Source organism: Balaenoptera borealis, assembly GCF_965194805.1.
Source record: "Balaenoptera borealis genome assembly, chromosome: 9".
Taxonomy (NCBI): Eukaryota; Metazoa; Chordata; class Mammalia; order Artiodactyla; family Balaenopteridae; genus Balaenoptera; species Balaenoptera borealis.
Window position 1 is genome coordinate 35,818,737 of NC_138873.1, and position 20,924 is coordinate 35,839,660.

Here is a 20,924-nt window from a genome sequence, read left to right on the forward strand (position 1 = left end):
AAAGAGCTGAATTCCAAAAAAAAATACATAAATAGATAAAGCAACCTCAAAGTTTTGCCTTTCTCACTAAAGGATTGGTCAAGAAGTGGATTGCACAAGGGTAATAGAACTTCTGCTGTCACTTGAACAAAATCTCACCCATAATATCCAGGTTCTGATTTTAGAGGTTTCAAATCATTAATATTAGTAGATACTTAAGTAATTATTTCTTACAGGTCAATTTAATAGGTACTGAGACTATGAAGAAGAATGAGAAATCACAAGGGGATTTTGATATAATAGAAAAGAAAAAATATTTATTATAAAATCAGTAGAAGTAAAGGGTGTTAAAATATAAGGTAGTCCTGTCTTAGGCGGTGAAGTACAGTGACATGGAGATTGCAAGCTGAAAGATTTGACCTTTGCACAAACACTGAGTGCTGAGGAAATGCAAAGGTTGGACAGGACCCGGAAGGACACGTGCCTTTGTATGTGGACAGAGAAAGAAGAGGTTGGGAGAAGAATGTGAGCAACCTGGGCATCCATATGATACATGAGGGATTATCAGTAGACAAACTAACCAATCTATCTGGTGTTAAAGCTGCACTGACTAAACACTTCCTATTAGACAGTAAGCACCCAAAACAGCAGGGCACTTCAGCTAACATTACCTAATAAAATTGGTAATTCTTTTCATCAGATATTTATTGAGTACATACTATGTAAAATATTCTATGATTAAAATTGAATGATGTGCCATAGTTTGTTAAGTATTTTCATATCAATTATCTTAACTCACAATATACAGTTAAGAAGATCATCATTTTCTAGGTAGAAAAGCTAAGTCATTTTTCAAGGTCACCAGTTAGTAAATTGCAGACTTCTGAGAGTGATCTAGAATATCATACTTTATCTAGTTCAGTGCTCTTTTGCTGTTTCATATCTGTCTCTCAGTTGCAGTAAATATTTATTCCACTTCAAATACTGTAAGTACCTGTGTGCAGAATGAATGTATCAGTCACAGTATTTGCTTACATGATTTAAGTTTATATTTTCCAACCAGTTAAGCTGTTATTATAGCAGAAACATTGCCCTAAATTTTTACTAAATTTCTTAACGAGTATGAAAGAAAAAAATATTTAACTTCAGCAGAAATATTTGTGATCAAAGATTGAATTGCTAGAAATTAGGTGTTTCAGTTTTCACTAATTAAAAAAAAGTACAAGGGGGGACTTCCCTGGTGGTCCAGTGGTTAAGAATTCGTCTTGCAATGCAGTGGACGCCGGTTCAATCCCTGGTCGGGGAACTAAGATCCCACATGCCACGGGGCAACTAAGCCCGTGCGCCACAACTACAGAGCCCATACACTCTGGAGCCCACATGCTGCAATTACTGAGCCAGCGCACCACAGCTAGAGAGAAGCCTGTGCACCGCAATGAAGAGCCCGTGCGCCGCTACGAAAGATCCCACGTCCCACAACTAAGACCCAACACAGCCAATAGATAAATAAATAAATTAATTTAATTAAATTAATTTTAAAAGTACAAGGGTATGAATGCTAAACAACTGTGAATTTAATGAGGATAAGTAATTTAGGAATGTCATGTTACAAAGTTAGCCTATAAGAAACTGATTTGATGTCAAAAGTATAATTATACTAATACAAATGTATTATGCTGTTTAGACTTTTTTTTAAGAAAAACTCAAGAGTTTAGAATTTCTACTGTTTTAGTTTTATTTTTGTTTTTATCACCCTGGACAATTTACACATTCAATTTTACCAAATTTTCACTTGTATCCATCTTAAGGGTCATATTTTGCTCAATATTTTACTATTTGACATTTGCATTATTGTTAAGTCAAATCCCCTTATTTCCCATAGAAATCTATAAAATCAAGCAATTTTGAAGATTTTTAAACACAGGAAAATATACCAAATGGTAATTTCTATCAGTCATGATATGAAGATACAAAATAATTACAAATAGATACTGCTTTAATTGAATAGGGAGTTATCGCAAATATTTATATTCCTGGTGACATTTACTCCCTAACAGTTTTCTAAAAATTATTACAATGTCTTTTGTCCCAAAATTGGAAAAAACTGAACAATTGACACATGCAAATTTCTTTATTGACTACTATTTTAATGCCAATGTGAACATTTTGTTTTACGCACAACACTTTTCTTTAGGGTGCATTTAAAAAAAAAAACTGAAGGATTCTGTATCTGTTTCACTGGTGATGACAAGTATGTTAATTGCTTGCAGATAACATCTGTTCTAGTGAAATCAAGATGCAGAGGCTGGGTTGGATCTGTGGTGCTAGCAGCTTTCTAAAGCTTTGTCTGGGAGACCCACTGCATGCATTTCACAGACTCTCCAGGCAGCTGGAGGGCTTTTGAGCTTTTTTGAGAAACTTCCAGCAATTGAAATAAAATCTGCCAGGAATCTTGGGTCATCGAAATGTCTCTCTTTGAGCAGTGGACTCACCTTTGAAGCTTCAAGATATCCACTGACCATGACGCCTAAGTGTGCTCTGGCTAAAGCAAGTTCAGGGTGAGCTGCCAACCTCCTGCATGCAAGAGCGGGCCTCTGACTTCCTTCTCTGTTTACAGAGCAGAGTGAAGGGCCCCTCTAGAGGGAATAGCAAGAGCCTAGTCAATATAATGTCAGATATAAAGGACCCTTATGCTCAACAGGCCACATTTACCATTTTACAGGGTTCATGGACTACAATTGCTTACCAGATGTGCCTATGGAGTTGCTAACCATGGCAACATGATGGCTCGGGTCCCAACCTTTTCTGGGCCCTGCATGTTTGCTTCTCCTCTAAGCTATGAGTTTGTGTAGACTCTGATGTACTATTCCTAGAAAAGCCAGTGCTACTCATCAATGGATCAGACAGTCATGCTGTCTTGTGCTTTGCTGGAGACACATAGGGTCAGGCCTGGAATGTCCTTTTCAGTATATGCAGACCCAGAAGACTATGTCAACCAAAGCTATGAGGTTAGGGATCTCACTGGGTCTGCAGGTAGACTTATGGTGGTGTAGTTTAAGAAATTTTTAAAAATTTGTTACAGGTTATAGAGTTTAGAAAAAGGAGACCAGAGACATGGATGGAAAAAATGAAGAAAGCAAGCACAGGAGACACCTGAGAAAGAGAATAGAGACAAAATCACAGGAGTAATAAAAGTGAATGCAGTGAGAACAGAGATAATAATATGATATGTTTACACTATGGTGGGAAAACTTATTTTAAAAATTTACTTCTAACATGGAATTCCTTATTGCCAATACAAGTTTTTAAAATATATTTTCAGTGTGCTTTAACACATCCCATTTGTATAAAAGGTAAAGATGTAATAACTTAAGATAAATGCATTCTGACTTTGTAATCTAGGAGAAATAAGCTCTTTCCACTAGTTCATTTGAGGACCCTCCCTATGTAATAAGCAATAGAACAGCAAAATCATGGTGGAAAGTACATTTCCTCACATGTAGAAACACTTCACTCTCGCATGTTTTCCTGTCATTGCTCTGAACTCCTTCAGTGGATAAATAAAAGCAATCATTTTTACAAACTTAGTGACACTGAATAAGATATACCTATCTGTTAAAAAAAATATAGACGTAAACATCAGTACGGTTACCAATAGTGTTCTCAGGACTGTAGTTCCAGAACACTTACTACAGAACAAATTAAATTCATTGATTGGGAGGTGGCATAAAGGGTTTTTGTCTCTGCAGATGGAAGTGAAGAAGTCAGCTTCTGTTGGCTGTTTTTGGCAGCCTACTTTCTAGACTTCTACAGCAAAAGTAAGCTTCATTCTTTCAAGCAAATCCAGCATCAAACAATAAATTTTCAGCAATCTAACACTGTATTCATAAGAATTAACAGGAAGTTTGCTTTTTTTAATGAGTAATTTTTTAAAACTTCAGGCATTTATTTAAATTTAGAATTTTAAAACACTTCAGAAACCTAATTATAAATGTATCTATGGTTTTACAAAAATATAGATTATATATGAACAAACACACACATACATGGTCGTAGAATTTTATCTTTTGATTCTTGTTGGGTGATAGCAATCTCACATAAAACATAGTTGTTAGTTTTTTAAAGAATATATTTATTTGTATTTTTCTAGATAGAATGCCTCAGAATGAGAAGGTTCAAAATAGGCATCAACGTTGCACCTAGCAAGAGAGAGTGAAGCACTTGGAATTCTTGCCTTCATAATTCTATACCGCTTATTATCATTTCTCTACTTTGCTCATATAGTCAAGAGAAACTATTAAGTTTTTCGGGATGGTCATTTTCAATAGCAGAAGAGAAATTATGTTGCCTGTTTGTGCTATCTTTTACTGATGACTCTTCAGTGGTTATACAGATAATATTCTTGTTCTCTTCCTATCAATCACCAATTTTTTTCTGACATTTTACTACTTATTTAGAAAGAGAATAAGAGCAGGAATAATTTGATAAAAATTTAAAATAGGCTATATTTATGAAATATTACACACTGCAGTAATTGGATAATACAAGTTATTTTCTTTATAGCTAGATAAAATCATACTTGTTTTTCTTATCAACATAAATGAGTAAAAGCTTAGTGTTGGTATTTTTGTGAATTAGGGAGTGACTTTAAAGAAAAAACAAAAGTGCCAAAAATTTTAGACCAACAAACTACATTGAAGCATAAAAATTAAAAAAGGAAAAGATAAATATTGACAATTATCATTGTCATTGAAATTATTCAACAAGGATAGAGATGTTTTAAACTCAACAGAAATAGATTAAGTTGGGAAGGCCATGTTACTGAAACCAAAACAGTTACAGATATTTATTTATCTCTAAAAAAATTACTAAGAAAAAATCTTAATGTATATGAGTATAAATCCAGTTTATAATCTGATTTTTTAAATCCTTTAAGTTTTTTTTACAATTAGATTATTGTTCACAGCTCCTTAAACTGAACCAATTGAAATGACTTTTAAGAAATCATCCATTTCAGACTTTTAAAATTAAAAATATTTTGAAAAGATAGTTTCATTTTAAAGATGGTACATATAAACATAATTCATTTTTTTTAAAAAATAGTTATAACCTTTTGTCCTCTAGAACTATGTAGGCCAGCAGGACTCACCAGGCATGTTAATCCTGCCAAGGTAGCTCTTATTTCTCCTTTGTAGAATTTATCCCTCTTCTAAGTAATAAACTATTTGCTCAGTAAGTGCTTTCCTAGTAGACAGTGCGCAGCATGAGGATAGGGACCTGGGGTGTTAGTGAGTTAAGTTCCTGGTCCAGAGTAGGTACTCAACTACTATTTGTTAAGGAGAGGAGAGACGGAGAGGAAGAAAGAGGTAGAAGCGGAGGAAAACAGATAGCCTGTGAATATTGCGTGTTAGATCAGTTTGATATCAGGGATGCTCAGTCATCCATCAAGAGAAGAAAAGGGGAGAAGTGCCATTTTCTTTTGAAATCTGATGTGAAAGGCAATGCATTAAGACAGGAGAGAGAGGGAAAAAAGGATTCAGAGCATAACACCCCACAAAAGGAAAACTGGGCTGAAACACTTTAAAGGAAGAAACATGAAGCTTAGAACAGGTAAGACTCAAGAGTAGGCAGACTGTGTACTACCATCAAGGTGAGGATGAATGTAGGAAAGAAGTAAAGAGTCGCTTAGATCAGTGGTCCATAGGTTAGTTCAGGCCCACACTTTTACCTGTCCATGAGGTAAGCACAGAATGTGAAAGTAAGCATTTAGAAATGTTTATACAATTTGATGGAATAATTTTGTGCTTGTTGAATTCAGTGAAGACAGACTTGGGTTTATATCTGTACATTTTCTATTTGATTTTAGGTGAACTAATTTTAATTGTATGTTTAAAACCTGAAATGGTAAGTTGAAAATGTACAAAATAAATGTTTAAAAATAAAAAAATTATAAAACATTTAAAATTTAACAACTAGCCTTCACCAAAGACAGCCTGAGAAGCACTGACATAGACAAAATGTTGGATTTTACTGCTTTCCACCTCCTTTGTGGTTGTACTATTCTACTGTCTTAGAGCAAGTATACATGAATGTCCTCTGCAAGCTTTCTCACCATGAAAAAATAATCTTAAACATACTAATTGGGAATTATTTTAAAGAGTTTTCTAATTTGTGGCATGTGACAATACATGAAACTTCAAGTAGAATAAATACAGAGGTTTCTGGTTTAGTTTCAATACACAAAGTTAGGGCATTGTCACCACGTGGGCTTAAAACTCTTTTCTGCTCAATTGTTTCTATAAATATTTACATAGAACTATACCACTTTTCAAGCACTTGCAAACTGTGGCTTGCTATGTTATAGGTACATGAAATGTTTCTTTCAGAAAAAACTTGCAAGCAGAAATATTGAGCTTTAAAAATCTACTTAAAGGGGCTTCCCTGGTGGCGCAGTGGTTGAGAGTCTGCCTGCCGATGCAGGGGACACGGGTTCGAGCCCTGGTCTGGGAAGATCCCACATGCCGCGGAGCAACTGGGCCCGTGAGCCACAATTGCTGAGCCTGTGCGTCTGGAGCCTGTGCTCCGCAACAAGAGAGGCCGCGATAGTGAGAGGCCCGCGCACCGCGATGAAGAGTGGCCCCCACTTGCCGCAACTAGAGAAAGCCCTTGCACAGAAACGAAGACCCAACACAGCCATAAATAAATAAATAAATAAAATTTAAAAATCTACTTAAAGTTCTTCTCCAATTTTCCCCTTCTGTAACAGCACTCTGTATTATAAGTCCAGTTACACACTTTATTTCCTTAAAAAACTTATAACATATTTCAGACAAGCAAAAATATATTAAGAATGGCATAAGAAGCATCAATATATGTAATACTGAGCTGAATGAATTAAAGTTACAAGTGGAGTTTTGAAAGGGCCCAATAAGCAACATCCTTTCCCCCAGCTGAGTGCAGAACCAAGTAAAAGACAAACACAGAAGTCAGACAGAAGCAGATGAAAAGGCCACCAGCTTTTGATCACTCCCCTGACTGGAACTTCTGACAAAAACAGAACCTGCTCCAACCAACTTACCTTGCGAAGGAGAGCAAATGGTCATTCTTTCTGAGACAGACAGATCTGAAGAGAAAGGAGAGAGAGAGACTGAGCAAATCAAGTACAACTCTTTCTTCTCAAATCACCAATCAGATAACTAACTCCTATTCCCTTTGGGAAAAATGTGTGAGCAGGTAGAGAAAAGCAAGCAGTCAGCCTTATTCTAGAGGTCCCTAGACTTGAAACCTTAACACCTGGGAACGGAAATTTCTCTTCAACATAAACAATGGCCCCCAAATTTTCTTCTACTTTTACTCTATACATAAGTATACCTAAGAAATATCGTGTACTGTCTTTGCACTTTTAAATTTATTTAATTTTAAACTATGTAACTTTAATAACTTAAATTGAAATGCACACAATGGATTATGTATTTTATTTTGTTTTTTTCTGGCTGCACCACATGACATGCAGGATCTTAGTTCCCCGAATAGGGATTGAACCTGTGCCCCCTGCAGTGGAAGCACAGAGTTTTAACCACTGGATCGCCAGGGAAGTCCCTGGATTATCTATTTTTTACAGTGGGGTTCTGATACTGATTTCTTGTTTTTTTCTCACAGAAGAACTAGGAAAGCTTTCTTAGTTCTGGCCAAAATAATATTGTGAATTGTGGTTTGTTTAGTGGTGTCCTCTTTTTGAATTTCCCAATTTTAGCTCATTCATTTCTCTGTACCTCCCTCTATTTAAAAAAATTTAGCTTGGTTAAGATATATTTCACCTACCATATATTTGACCCACTTAAAGTGTACGATTTAGTGGTTTTCAGTATATTCACAGATAGGTACAGTCATCACCACGGTCAACTTGAGAACACTTTCCTCACATCAAAAAGAAACACTGTACCCTTTAGATATCATGCCCCTATTTCTCCACCCCACTCGCATTCCTAAGCAACCACTAATCTACTTTCTGTCTCTGTAGATACCCCTATTCTGGATATTTCTTATAGATGGACTTATACAATATGTGTTTTTTGGGGCACTAGCTTCTTTCACTTAGCATATGTTTTTAAGGTTCATCCGTGTTGTAGCACAAATCAGTAGTTCATTCTTTTTATGCTGAAAAATGCTTCATTGAATGGACATAGCACATATTATATATCCATTTGTCAGTTAATAGATATGTAGGTTTTTTCCACCATTTGACTGTTATGAATAATGCTGCTATAAACATTCATGTCTAAAATGTGTCTCCTACAAAGAATATACCATTGAATCTTGTTTTTTAAATTCAGTCTGACAATCTCTGGATTTTGATTTGTTTAATCCAATCACATTTAATGTTATTATTGATATAGTTGGATTTACATCTGGCATTTCACTTTTGGTTTTCTATGTGTCTCATGTCTCATGTTCCTTTGTTTCTCCTTTATTGCTTTCTTTTGTATTTAGTAAATGTTTTCTGATGAAACATTTAAATTTACTTATTGATGATTTTTAAATTACAGACACACACACATATACACACACATACACACATATTATTAGTGGTTGCTCTAGGACTTACCACATATATCTTAACTTACAGAATCAGCTTTAGCTTTATACTGGCTTGATTCTATGTCTTGAGATATAGAAATATATAACTCCTATATAATTCTATTCTTTTTCTTCCTTTTTTGTGGTATTATCATTACAGTCTATTAATGTTATATATTACATTGATTAATATTACAAACCCAATAATACACTAAGCCAGATACAGCTTTGTTCCTATCCACCTCCTTTATGCTGTTATTGGCAAACCTATTACATTTTTATAGTTATAGGTCCAACATTACATTATACACATATTATTTTATTTTGTATTTCTATTTTATTTTATTATTATTATTTTTTTTGGCGGTGCTGCATGGCTTAGGGGATCTTAGTTCCCTGACCAGGGATTGAATCCAGGCTCCAGCAGTGAAAGTGCCAAGTCCTAACCACTGGACTGCCAGGGAATTTCCTATACATATTATTTTATACAATTGCTCTTTAAATCTGTTAAGAAAAGAAAGGAGAAAAATATGCCTTTATCCTGGCTTTAGTAATTACATAATTACCTTTACTGGTGTTCTTTGTTTTTTTGTGTGTATGTAGATTGAAATTACCATCTAGAGTCACTTGCTTTTAGCCCAGAGAATTTTGTTATTTCCAGAAAGGCAGATCTATCAGCAACAAATTTTCTCAGTTTTTACATATCTGGGAATGTCTTTGACTTTTATTTTTGAAAGATAGCTTTGCTGGATATAGAATTCTTGGTTGACAGTTTTTCTTTGAGTGTTTTGAATATGTTACCCTACTGCCTTCTATCCTCCATTGTTTCTGCTGAGAAGTCAGTATTAATCTTATCAGGGTTCCCTTTTAAGTAGGGTGCAATTTTTCATTTGCTGCTTTCAAGATTTTCTCCTTGTGTTTGACATTCAGCACTTTTACTACGATGTGTTTGTTCACAACACATGTGAACATGTGTGGATCTCTTTGAATTCAGTCTATTTGGACTTCAGTGAGTTCCAGGATATGTAGGTTAGTATTTTTTTTTTTTTTTTATAAATTTGGGAAGATTTCAGCTGTATTTCTTCAAATATATTTTTCTGCTTCTTTTCATCTTTCCTCTCCTTCAGGTCCTCCCATTATACATATGTCAGTGTGGTTACCGGTAACCCACATTTTTCTGAGGCTCTGTTTATTTTTCTTCATTCTTTTTTCCTTTCTGTTCTTTTTCTGTTCTGTTCTATCAATGTATACTCAAGTTCACAAATTCTTTATTCTGCCAATTCAAATCTATTTTTAAGCTCTTCCAGTGAATTATTCAGTCTAGTTCTTTTATTTTTCAACCCTAGAATTTCTCTTTGGTTCTTGTTTCCATTTGGTTCTTATATTTTCTATTTGATGCAACATTGTAAACATACCTTTCTTTACGTCTTTGATTGTGATTTTTTTTTTTTTTTTTTAGTTATTTGAGTATATTTGTAATGTCTACTTTGAAGTCTTTTCCTGTTATATTTGCTTTGTCAAAAATTTCTCGGGGCTTGTGTCTTTTTTTTTTGGTTGGAAACTGGACATTTAAGATAATACATTGTAGCAACTCTGGATACTGTCACTCCACCTCCTGGTTATTAATATTTGGTTTTTTATCTGTTTAGTGACTGGCTGGATTATTATAATGAAGTCTATTTCTTCCTTCATTGTGTCAAGTCTCTGTTGTTGCTCCTGAGGAAAGCACAGCTTTGGATATGTCCACAGCAATCCTCACATGACAGTGATTTTTTCAGAGTTCATTTTCTCTTTTTCCCTGGCCACATCCAGATGTTTAGCTCTAGTAATTGTTGGCTGACTGCTGTATAGTTTTCAACAATGCCCTGAGGCATAAATTTCTCTATACATGATTCCAGTCAAATTTTTTCTCCTCTGAAGCAGCAGTTTCCAAGGTCAGTCAGTGTGAAGATTTGTTCTGACTCCAGAAAGTTTCCTCTCAGTTCTCTTTCTCCAGGTTTTTTTCCAGAAAATTGGCCAGGCTATAGTTTAGCCTGCATCTTCATTGAATCTATGAATCTCCTCCCAGTTGACTTTCACCACAACTGCCACTGTTTTTCAGAGCACCCTAAGGCTTGAACTTCTCCATGCTCTATTGCAAATGAAGTCAGTTTTTTGGGAAGAGATTATGAGCTACCTCCTGATTCTCCCCCTCCCTCCAGGTAAAATCTCTGAGCCGGGCCTCTGGAGGTAGGGACAGTAGCACACTTCTCTCTGAATGACATCTCTCTTTTAAGAACTGAGAACTTGGAGATGGTGGGTGTTGTAGCAGCCTGCCTTGGCTTGCCTCTTCCAACGTGGAACCATCACCTTATGGACCAAGGGAAGGTTGACTGGGGCTGCAGTATTCTCAGTGTTATTTGGCCCACTCTGTTTCATGACTGGGGGCTGGGTAGAAGAAGGGAGCCCTCCCCTCTTAACCACACTGACCTGGAATTTAGCCTTAGCAATAGGATGACACATGCTGATGTCCTTCCCCTCCTGGGAAAAAGTCCTCCAATTGGAAGCTGGTGGAAGAGGGAGCCCTGTGTTCTTGGCTGCACCTGTCTGGAGTGGAGTTTCTACCTCTCTGAGTTGAAATAGAGGAGGAAGGGATCAGTCTCAGTTCAAATACCACAGACTCTAGATTTTCTTAACAAATGTTTGTAGATTGCCTTGAATAGATGTTTCTTCATTTGCTGTAAGCTCTTAGGAACATTTTCAGAAGCTGTAAATGGCTGTTTTGTTTTCTAATAATTCTCATCAGTGTCACTGGGGAGTGTGCTGCCAAACTCCTCATGCTGTCATGTATGCCACTCCTTTTTTAAACATTTTAATAATAGTATTATACTGTATGTATGCTTTCACAAGCAGATTTGTATCTTAATATTTTGTTTGATAGATTCAACCACATTGATTTTTGTTGCTTCATTTTAGTCATTACGATATTCCATTGAATGATTATAATACCACTGAGTTGGGAAGATAAATCTGGTTCCAATTATTCTATTATGGCCAGAAATAGAAATCTCTTAAGTATCTCATTCTTAAATATACATGGAAAAGTATGAATTTGCAGACATCTAAAGAAAGTCTATAACACGAAAGAAAAATACAAAGAGAACAAAAAATAAAGACATAGGAGTAAGCAGAATTAATGCAGGGTGAAAAACTTCAGAAAAAAAAGTATAAATCAATATCCTTAGAATAATAAGGGAATGTAATGCATCTATAAAATATCTGAGAAAAAGCTAAAATGATCTAATTTAAAACATGCTAATTTTTTTTAAACTTTAGTACAAGAGTTAAAAAATAAAATCAGGGACTTCGCTGGTGGCACAGTGGTTAAGAATCCACCTGCCAGTGCAGGGGACACATGTTTGAGCCCTGGTCCGGGAAGATGCCACATGCTGCAGAACAACTAAGCCTGTGCACCACAACTACTGAGCCTGAGCTCTAGAGCCTGTGAGGCCCAACTACTGAGACCGCGTGCTGCAACTACTGAAATCCACACGCCTAGAGCCCGTGCTCTGCAACAAGAGAAGCCACCGCAATGAGAAGCCTGCACACCACAATGAAGAGTAGCCTCCACCCACCGCAACTAGAGAAAGCCCACCCACAGCAACGAAGACCTAACACAGCCAAAAATAAATAATATAAATAAAAATAAATTTAAAAAAATAAAATAAACTACATTTTCTAGAAAACAAAGCAAATGAAGAGATAGGAAATTGGATGAAAATGGTAAAATATTTAGAAAAATCAATCCAGGATATCCACTATCAGGATAGTAGGCATCCCAGAAAGGAAAAAGAGAAAATATAAGGAAGATAATTTCAAACATACAGAAAAAAATTCATATATGAGGGAAGCGATTACCCAATTTCTAATGACTTGGCTCAGTAAATGCAGAAAAAGTACCAAACTAATGCACATTTTTATGCAATATCACAACACCAGTGATAAAGAGAAGATCCAATAACTTCTGGAGAGAATAATGTGTTTCATATGAAGGACATATCAGAATGACATTTTTCCAGAGCAAAACTTGGTACTATAGGATAATGAAGAATCTAAGGGAGTATTTGGAAACATTTATGAATAGAAAAAGTTATATAAGTTAAACATTTATGAATAGAAGAAAGTTATATAAGTTAAAAAATGAGACAATTATTAACTTCAGAGAAAAGAGGTCGCAAGAGAGAAAATTCAATCATAGTATACTATGAGTTTACATATTCACAGTAATGAAACTACATTATTAACTAATAATTATGATATGCTATATTGGGAGGTGAGAATCAGCATGAAAGAGATTTACATTCTTTTTCAAAATAATGAGAAGTTTATTTCGGATGTTAAAATTGATACATCAAGGAAAAGAAGTACAGTCATGTTATTTAGGTTTTGAAAAATGGAGAAATAAAGGCTAATATCAAAAGATATAACTAAAAGAATTATTACCCCTTGTAGGTAGTCTATGGGAGGGCAATCCTGAGGACACTGATTTCAAAAAATTTCTCTGGTACTAATTATGTGCATGAATTACTTTGAATAAAAATTAAGACATACATAATTTCAATAAAATATTAAAAAATATTGACTCTGTATCCTGTGTCTTTGGGGCAGACTTAATCCTCTCTGGAGATTTTAGCCAAGCCAATTCATGTACAATTCCTTGTTTGTCATTTTTTGTTCAGGGATTTATTTTTTGTTTTTAGCAGAGCTACTAAGAGATGAGACAACGTGTCTCCATATTCATTTTATTTATGGTGCTCTTAAAATACCAACTAAAGAAAGTATAGACACAAGCCACACCCAAGATATTTTCAAGCATGTATTTTGTTGTTCACTTTTATTCACCACCCAACTCTCATCACCTCTACTCAATATCCCTTCCAAATTTCCTGGTTGCTCTCTTGAGATTGTATTAGTCAAGCCATTCCATTACTAGTTGCTGCACTCTTCGGTGTGAACAGGGCTCTGTGTCCAGTGCAATCAGGTCTTGTAGCTAAAGAGCTCATTTGGACTCTGCTTCACTTGGTCCCCTTCCAGCTATGTTCTTGGCTTACTTTACTTTGGTGGTTGAGAAATTACAGGGACCATGACATTTATCTTTTCTTATCTTACCTGAATCTTCATATATCTTACTGACTAAGACATGTTCTTCTGATTTAGTACATCTTATTGCTATTAAAATAACAAAAAAAATTCCAAATATACCTAATCACATTATTATAACTTTCCTTCACACAATCTCTAACCAAGCATATTTTATAAAAGTATTGCAAAACAAAATATAGTTTACTTTTGGCCAATATTATTCATCACTAAGTAGCATGATAAAGGAATAATTATCATCATCACAATATTATTATACAACATTTTTCATGGTTTAAATGCTTTCTATGGACCAGTTAAGAAATTTCTTTCTCTATGTTAAGTAATTCATAAGCATTCTCACAATAGCGCTGTAATGTAAGTCCTGTCCCTATTTTATAGATGAGAAAACTGAGATTTAGGGATATTAAGTATCTTCCAAAGGTTACAGAGTAAGTCAGAGGTATAGCCAGGAGATACAAATTCCTGTGGAATCATACAGACTGGAAAGAAAACCTATTCTGCCTGTTAGGAATATAAACGTTTTGAAAACGAGTCCTTAAAAAAGGTGATACCTGAACTGAGTCCTGAAAATAAAGGTTGAATAAAATAATAAAATAAATAAAGAATAAATAAAGATTGGGAAGATAATGTGTGCCAGAAAAAGAGAACAGCAAGAGCCAACATGTAGAATATGGCAACTTAGGGAAGCCACAAAGAGATCAATATGACAAAAATATAGACTGTGTTGACAAAAGGGTGAAGTTTCATTGGAACCCAGCCATACCTATTTGTTATGTGTTGTTTATGGCTGCTTTAACACTATAAAGGCAAACTTGATTAATTGCAACCAAGTCCATTTGGCCCACAAAGCTGAAAAGTGTTTGCTATCTGATCCTTTACAGAAAAAGTTTGCCAACCCCTATTTCAGAGAATCAGTTAAGTTTTAGAGCAATTAAAAGTAAGAAAAAAATTATTTTTACCCTCCTTTCTCACCTTTACAGCATTCTTTATTTATTTGTGTAGATCCAATTTTGATTATCATATTCCTTCTGTCTGAAGATTTCTTTTAAGAGTTCTTATAGTGTAGGTCTAGTAGAAGATCACTACCGTCCAGTGATGAGCTGGGTTACCAAAATGAGCACAGTCTCACCTAAATAACACGGCTAAGGCTACCTCTGTTTGCTTTTATATACCTCTTATATCATAGCTCTCCAAAGTTTTTGCACACCATTTTTAAAAACTTTTATTAAAAATATTTAAACCTGCAAAGAAAGTTTAAGAATAATACAATGAACTCTCATGTACACTCACCTACAGTGACCATCATTAATATTATTTTGCCACACCTTCTTCTCTCTACACACAGACACACACACACGTTAAGTATCAGCTGAAACATTTGAAAGCGTCACATATCATAACTTTTCACCCCAAAATATTTGTGTTCTAAAAAAATGGGACATTTTCTTACACAAATCATGGCACTATTAAGTTCAGAAAATTAAACATTAATACAAAATTATTTTACCTATTGTCTCAATGTTGTCCTTCATAGCATATTTTTTTTTTCTGATCAAGTATCCCAGTGCAGAATCATGCATGTGTTTACTTGTTATATGTCTTTAATCTCCTTTAATCTACAAGTCCTCAGTCTTTCTTTGTGTAGTGCAAATGTCTGACATTAAGCTTTTGATTGCTGAGGCGTTCATTTCAAAGCCATCCATCTTGAATAAACTATTGCCAGCTCTATGATGCAGCTACTAGCAAACACATCTATATAAGGAACGAGGTTGATCCTATCAATGAACTTCCCCCTCTATAAAGTCCTGAGAAAGATAGATCATTGACAGCTTAAAGCCATCCCACTTTTCCCTTCCTGTGTCCTAATTTCCACTCTTATGCTTTAAATTCAACAATAAAGAGTGAACCCATGAAACCCTAGCCACTCCATCCTTGCGACCCTAACACAGACAGAGCCCCAGGTCCGTGCTCCCTCCCTCTCTCTCTGCCTGTGACCTCTCTGTGTGCCCTCAGGCATGCCATGTACCCTCCAGGACCTGAGAGTAATAAATCTTGTTATTTAAAGTTCCCTGGTAGCTTTGCTGAGATGTGTCCTGTGGTCATAATAAGAACCACAAGGGCTAGTCCAGCCACAACATTGGCCTTGGTGGTGGGGGGCGGGTAATGTTTGTGGGACTTGCTAGAGTAAATACAAGGCCCGGGTGAGAGACTCAGGATTCCTAGCCAAGAACATCACTATCAACAGACTAGGAATGACACAACACTATGTCTTTCATAAAATGACTTTTTTAAAGAATACATGCCAGATATTTTGTAGAAAGTTCCTCAATTTGAATTGTCTGATAGTTTTTTCATGATTAGATTCAGATTATGACTATCCTGGCAGGAATACTATATAAGTGATGCTGTGTCCTTCTTAACATAGCATTTCAAGAGGCACACACTATTCATTTGCCCTGTCGTCGATGTTAATTTTAGTCACTTTGTTAAGACGGAGCCTGTCACATTTTTTTCACTGTATAAATATCCTTTTCCCTTTGTACCTACTAAACAATATAAGGGGGGATTTTTTTTTTGAGACTACTCCTCAAATATATTCATCTAATGATGAATGATCTGCCAGAGACCTGGTTTCTCAACTTTTGGCCATACTCAGAACTGGTTAGCAAAAAGTGGCTGTAAATCCTCCGTGCCAATACACCATACTCTCTAGGGCTTTTGTTTCTTGCCTTTTCTGTCTTCAAGTCTGTTTCCTAAGTCCCTTGAGACTGCAATAGATTTCACACTGAATTTCAAAAGATTTTAGTTTAGATTTCAGCCTCTTACATAGTCTTAGAATATAGCAAATGTCTTTTGTGGAAAATGGTTATGTATCTGTGGACTTCAAACCTTCAATTTTGTCTCTCTATCCCCAAGTGACTTCTAAAGGCTACAGTGGTTTCTCCTTCTTTTAACGGTTGCTCTCTGTCTGAGCCAAACCACAAACTTCAGCTCACACCAAGAACTGGCAAATTCCCCCATATAAAAAATCAGCTGCTATTTATCTACTCACCTCTGAATGTTTTTCCTCTCTATATAATTTAGGACCATTTAGTCCTCATAGCTTCCACAGTTCCATGATGCATTTTCAAAAGTATTTTTTGTAATTTATCCTTTTTCCTTGTTATGAACTGTGTGAGTATAGGCTTGACATAACCTTTAAATCCTACTTAGAAGTCCAAGAACAATCAATTCTTACTTGCATCTGATAACTCCAATATCTGCATCTCCTGTGGTTCTGTTTCTATTGGCTGTTTTTCCTCTTTGTTCTTTTGTTTTCTGTCTTTATTTCTGCTTAGTAATATTTTGACTAAATGACAGACATTTTAAATAAAAAATTGTAGGGATAATTGGAAGTTCTAGATGATGTTGTCTTCTCCAAGAGAGGATTCATTTTGTTTTAGGCAAACAGGCTGAAGGCAGATAACTTTAATAAGGAATTAAATCTTTTCTAAATTGGGCCTCATTCTTTAGGAGGGTTGGTCTTGTCTGTTTCTCCCTTACTTTTAGAGTACAGCCCAGTAGGAGTCTCATCTGGCAGCTTGGATTATATGTCAGATCCTTCTCTTTGGAAGGTCCTAAAGTCCAATTTTTGTTTCCACATTCTGAAAGGACTGCTGGAGACTGCTCAGCTGCAGCCTCTCAGCTGCAGCTCACAAACTGACAAATGTCAAGAGGAAAAGTAGTGTTTTTTTCTGTTATACCACCCTTGAAAAATATTTTTTTCTGTCTTTACCACCCTTGTCTCTAGTATCTTTGACCCTCCCTGAGATCTTTATGTTTAGCTCCCCAGTATCTCAAAACAGGTTGGATACATGTGTGTGCATGTGTGTGTATGTAATTCTTGCTCTTACATTTATGCTCAAAGCAAAGATTGTTCTGTCACAAGCTACATTGCCATTTCTGATAGCATGAAATCCTTGCTTTTGTTTGTTTGCATTTGCCTGATATATATTGCCTACTTGCACACATTTTATTTACATTTCTTTTAGCTTTTAGGTGTGTCTCATATACATAGCACAGAGTTAGGTTTTGCTTTGTGAACCAATCTAAAAGTCTTTTAAAAAATACTCTGTCTTTTCTCATAGTTTTCTAATACTGGCCATAAAAAAACAACACCTGATGTTGTTTCAACATCCCTACTATGACTTGTATTTTTCCTCTGACCTTTTAATTAGCTAAAAGTATTTGTGAAGATAAAGAGATGAAGTCTATAAATCGTATCATCTCATTGTCTTGGGGCTTTAAAAGCCCAGTGCAGGTACTCATTTTCAGTTTCTACTTTGAATAGACTATGAACCAAATAAAAGTGAGATGTTAACAGGTTTGATCACTAGCATAGGCAGGAACTTCACTTAGAAACAGATATTCTTCACCAGCTTGCTTCAGGTGCCAACACAAATATTGAAGAGAAACTCTTCAGCAAAGGGCTGAAACTTACTGCCACAAAGCTCCCCACTTATGTGTAAAAGAAAAAATAATAATAACCATCCTTAGCATTATTAATGCCATATACAAAGCGACCTGTTTAGTGTGTGGCAAATGATAGATCCGTTATATATAACTGTTAGTGTAAGTTTACAGATTCAGAAACCAAGTCTCAGAGATGATAAGTGAACTTCTTAAGGTCAATTAGTACGAGGCAGAACTAAGATTCAAATACAGCTCTGTCCACTCTACCTCTCTCTGAAAATTTTTTCTATAATGACCTGGAATCTTCTTCAACACATTTGTCCCAGCTATAGCTTTCAAAACACTAAAAATATGTATAATCTCTCTTTAACATAACAGTTTAAAATATTTGAAGGTGGTTACCATATATCACAATAGTTTTTCCTTCTCTAAATTAATATTCTCTTTCTGGTAGTGCACCTTTAATATGACATGTGGCTGATTTTAGAGTCCACTCATCAATCTGATCATTCCTTCTGGACATGTTCCCAATTGTCCATGCCTCCTTCTAAAATGTAACATCTAGAAATTATCAAAACAGTCCAGTTATGTTGTCAGTACTGAGTACAAAGTAGACCATTTAGAGGTCTAACTATTAACTGGGGATGATGAGGAATTGCTGTATCTTGGCTGAACTCAAGTACCAGGAAGAGAAAAAAAAAACTTAGAAAAAATATCTCCTTTCAGTTGGGTCATAATATTCTGCTTCTGACAGAAAATGGTCCAAAATAACCACCACTTTTACTGAATTCTGAAGATATAAATATGTTGGTTATTCTGCAAGAAGGCACCAATGTTGAACCCAGGAAGTTCATGGGACAGTCACTATGGAGAGCTGTTTTTCTTGAATTTACAAATAAACCTGTTACTTCTACTAGGGACAGGGAAATACCTGCTGCATGCCTCCTATAGGTTAAGCACAAGTTATGCTATTTAATCCTAAACACAGTCCTAAGAGTTATGGATGATTGTGCCCATTTTATGTATGTCGAACTGAGGGATGGTAGAGTATCTTAGCATTCATTTATTTATCCTCAGAATAGAAATTGGAGATTTGCCCAAATTCGTGCAGCTAGTAAGGTGTAGAGCCCAGTTGCCACCTTAAGTCTGAGGGACTGTCCCTTGAATCCATGTGTTTTCCTACACGTCAGGTTACTTCACAAGATGTGGTGCGTATTCTCTAAGATGCTCTCCAATGATTTTCTGCCTCCTGATATTTGTATTTGTGTTGAATTTCCTCCTTTTGGGTATGGGCTGGCCCTTGAAATGAATAGAAAATGGCAAAAGTGATGGAAAGTTAGTTCCAAAATTAAGTAATAAAGAGACAGTGTCTTCCATCTGGGGTACTCCTGCTCTTGCTCATTCAATCACACACTCTGAGGAAAGCTAACTGCCCTATTGTGAGCAGCCCTGTGGAAAGGCCCATGTGGCAAGGAGCTGATGTCTCAATGAAGAGCCAGTAAGGACTTGAGGCCAGCCAGCAGCCATGTGAATGAGCTTGAAAGCAGATTCTCTCTCAGGGAACCTTTGAAATGAGTGTGGTCCCAGCCAACACTTTGACTGTAGCCTGTGAAAGGGGCTGAGCCAGAGATCTCCAACAAAGCCATGGCTTGATTCTGGACTCATTGGAATTATGAGATAATAAACGTTTGTTGTTTTAAGCTACTAAGTTTGGGGGTGATTTGTTACACAGCAATAGGTAACTAAGATACCATACTAAAGCAAAGAGAGTCAGTGGGAAAGAAGCAGAATTGCATGAAATCACTGACACCTGTCTTTCACCCACCAGCCATGGAGTATGCTCTAAACATTGTCCCAACTTTGTGCTTCTTTCATAGCTGCTCTAACTACATTCCCAATGGAGTTGAGGCCCACTCTATATATGCATTAAGTTGTGCTGGTTCTAAAACTTTTTTTTTCTTAAACCTGATACCAAGGATAAACTTCTCATACCCTCTCATTGCTATCGTTTACAAATATGGCTGTTAAAATGTAAATGTATCGTCTCAGTGACTATGGATTTTTCGATGCCTGTTTTATAGGAGAAAAAATGCTTGGATCACAAGCATTTTGAAGGCTGTTGTCATGGTTTTCATTCACCAATGTATTTCCAGTCCAGCTCACATGGTAAACACCTATGAATATTTACATAGAACACTATCTTACTGACAACTTAATTGTGTTTAGGATTAAAATTAATAAATATGAACCACAATCCAATTGTACTTTTCCTGTTCTTTCTTCTCGGAAGCAATGCTGCAAGAAATTGACACATTCAGTTTGGCCAAAAGACTTGTCATAAGTATTCATGTGCCCTTGCCTCCACCAAACGGAGGTCCCCTCCCAAATTTCATGTACTAATACAGAGTTTTCACATAGTACTTACAACTCTTCTTATGAAGAATAAACAAAAGAGAAGCAAATTAAAAACAGGCTAAATTTAGAATTTGATAAAAACTTAAGATGTAATAATTAACTACAGAGGTAAATATTTTGAGTCGGAAAATGCGTGTGTTAGTTGAAATCTCATTATTTAGAAAACTTCACTGTAATGTATGAGATAAGCTGTTAACAAATTATGAATGACTATTAAACATGCCTAAAAACTCAGAAAGCTTTGACCGAGAATAACTTCCTCCCAGGGAATGTAAAGCTAACATAATTCCAATATACCAGCAAAATTTAGAACAGTTATTTTTATCTTCGAAGAACAATGATGAGCATTATAAACAAAC